Below are 3,188 nucleotides of genomic sequence, written 5' to 3'. Positions count from 1 at the left end.
AGCACCCATGTGATAGTCACGATGACCTATAATTCCAGTTCTAGAGGATATGGCCTCCAAGAGCTCCTGAGTGCCATGTGGTGCATACACACTCTTGCAAGCAAACGCACATAACACAAATAATACTTACCCTTACTTGTCAGGTTAGTAAAGATGCACGGAGGCCAGGCACTAGGGCTATGTGACTCTATTTCCGGTATTTGTAGACCCCAGGCTTTTGAATTCTAGGCCAGACTGGACTATTTTGTAGCAAGCAAAGTAAGCTCTGAGTGACTGAAGTCCTGGGTGAATGTGTGCTATTGCCACGGGCACAGCCATGCCAAGGACCCCAGAGCCTCAGACTCATGGAGAGAAAGCCTTCTCCCCCAAAGTGAGGCTCAGAGGCAATGCATTTCTTCTGATCTGTGTGCAGATGTTGACAGTGTGTGCAGAAAATGTCTACCACAGCTGTCGCTCCCTGGATATTTACAACCTGAAGTCTACTCCCCTACAGAGACTGCTCCCACTGAGGTTAGCTACACCTGTCTTCTTGATTCAGCTGTGTCATAAATCCCGCCTCCTTATCGGTTTGTGATAACCCCATCTCCTTGTTCAGCTGTGTCTTCTAACCCCACCACTCCATTCAACTCCATACAATAAACACACTGAGCTTCCAGGGTACTGAAGTTCCTCCATTTGAGAGCCCAGAACCTGATCCAAGTGTTCTCTCTGTCTGTCTATTTGTCTGTCCATCTGTCTGTCTTTTCTTCGTTCCCCTGATGGCCTAGTCATATTCAAGTTCCTGGAGGTGTGCATGTGCACTGTGTTATATAGTACGACTGTCTCAAACTGAACCAAACCAAACAAAAAATTTCCTTGAGCTAGGTATGATATGTGCACTTTTCTTTATTGTGAGGGGTTTGTTTTATTTTTGAGAAACTTTCAAGTAGCCCTGGCTGGCCTCCAAATCCCTAGGAGTCCAGGAATGACCTTGAACCTCTGACCTTCCTGGCCGCACCTCCCAAGAGTTGCGTTTACAGGCGTGCATCACCGTGCTCCATTGACAAAAAGCTAAGGATCAAACTGGATCCTGATGCGTGGTTGGCAAGTCCTGTGCCAACTGAGCTGCACCCCCTGCTCTCTTGTATTTAATATTCAAAAACATTGTTTAAAAAAGCAATCTCTCACCGGGCGGTGGTGGCGCATGCCTGTAATCCCAGCACTCGGGAGGCAGAGGCAGGCGGATCTCTGTGAGTTCGAGGCCAGCCTGGTCAGCCACAGAAAACCCCAGCCTCGCCCTGTCTTCGAAAAACAAAAAAAAAAAAAAAAAAAAAGCAATCTCTCATAGAAAAATGTCCAAATATTTATGTAGCTACTCCTCACTACTTAGGTGTGAGTTGTGCACAGTGACTTCTTTCAAAAGGTGCAGACTGGAAAGAGAGAGAAAAAAATGACTTTAAAACGGGTAAAATCCGGGGTCTGTGTTGAAGTCAGAGGCCCATGTTGCTATTAATGGTCGCACAGAAGCCTGGGGTCTGGGCTACACCCTGTGGCCTTATTGGCATCCCAGGGCCTTGTGGGTTCCAGAGCCAGGCTGATCTGAGTGGCCTGCGGTGCCACCCGTAGCCTTGGTGCTGTCCTGGCCCTGGTGCTGGTGCAGCTGGGGTGTTTGTTTGTGTTGATGTCTGTGGCCTGTGTTACTGCAGGAGGCCATAGGAGCCGTGCATGATGGAATCAGAGGGCCTTGCTGAGCTAGACCCACTCTTTGCTGACCCTGAGAAAGCTGGCCTTGCCCCTTGCAGGACAGTGCAGCAAGAGCCCACAGCACTCAGGAGAGATAGTCCCACCTCTCACCATAGCCATGAGAGAGCTGGCCTTGATGGCATGAGCCTAGGAGAGCTGGCTCCACCCCTCCCTCATCTGAGGAGTGTTGCCTCAGTGGCCCAGACTGACACCAGCTCAGCTACCACACAGAACCACATCCAGGGTTTTGGATTGGCACACCCTAACATCTACCCTATCAATAACCTGCTGGAGCTCATGAAGGGACTGGACTCAGAGCTGGTGCAGGATATCTGAGAAGAGTGTCTGTCAGGGTCAAGTGATGATGGTGTACCAGAAAACAAAGGCCTTGAACCAGACCAGTGACTCACTGCAACGAGCATGGTATGCTGTGTGACACACCATACTCCCTAAAATGGCACTAAGATGGATGTAGAGGTGCTTGGAACATGGGAAAGACAGGGGAGCAGGTTTTGTCTGCTTGCTTGGTGTGGTTTTAGCTTTTTAAAAATTTTCTGTTGGGGAGATGCTGCAAAGATGAGGGGCAGATGTGGCAGACTGGGACATGAGCAGAATGAGGGTACATGATGTGAAGGTCCCAAAGAACCAATAAAGAAATTATGTTGAAATACATATTTTAAAAAATGGATAGGGGCTGGAGAGGTGGCTCAGTGGTTAAGAGCATTGCCTGCTCTTCCAAAGGTCCTGAGTTCAATTCCCAGCAACCACATGGTGGCTCACAACCATCTGTAATGAGGTCTGGTGCCCTCTCCTGGCCTGCAGGGATACACACAGACAGAACATTGCATACATAATAAATAAATAAATAAATAAATAAATAAATAAATAAATAAATAAATAAATAAATAAATATTTTTAAAAAATGGATAAAATCACTTCTCAGCTTAACATCAAGTATACTTTGGAGAAAGTTGACAGTCACTTTGAAAATCTCAAAGACAATGGCTGATCGTGTTAATGTCATTTTACCTCTGTGACCCTTCTACCAACAACCCACACCCACAGACTTGCCAGAAGAAAAACAACTGACCAATTTTAACAGAGAGATGTACAGCAAAACACTTGACCCAGGCTCCTGAGAATCGTCAAAGTCATCAGAACCAAGGGCAGCCTGTCACAGCCAAGTTTCCATGTCTAAATATCACCTAGTATCCCAAAGAGGGACCCTGAAAAGAATAAATAACAGTAAATGAAAATTGATGGCACCTAGGAGCTGGAGAGGTGGCTCAGTGCTCTTCTAAAGGAAGAATACACTAGTCCCAAGGGTATTTGATGCCCTCTCCTGGCCCCCATGGGCACTGCACCCATGTGATTCACAAACACACATGGGGCAAAACACACATGCCTAAAATAAAATAAAAACAGTTTCTGTCTGTTTGTTATTTTAAAGTACGTCTATAGTCAGG

Source organism: Microtus ochrogaster, unplaced genomic scaffold, assembly GCF_000317375.1.
Source record: "Microtus ochrogaster isolate Prairie Vole_2 unplaced genomic scaffold, MicOch1.0 UNK49, whole genome shotgun sequence".
NCBI classification, from domain to species: domain Eukaryota; kingdom Metazoa; phylum Chordata; class Mammalia; order Rodentia; family Cricetidae; genus Microtus; species Microtus ochrogaster.
Note: the sequence above shows the minus strand (reverse complement) of the source record.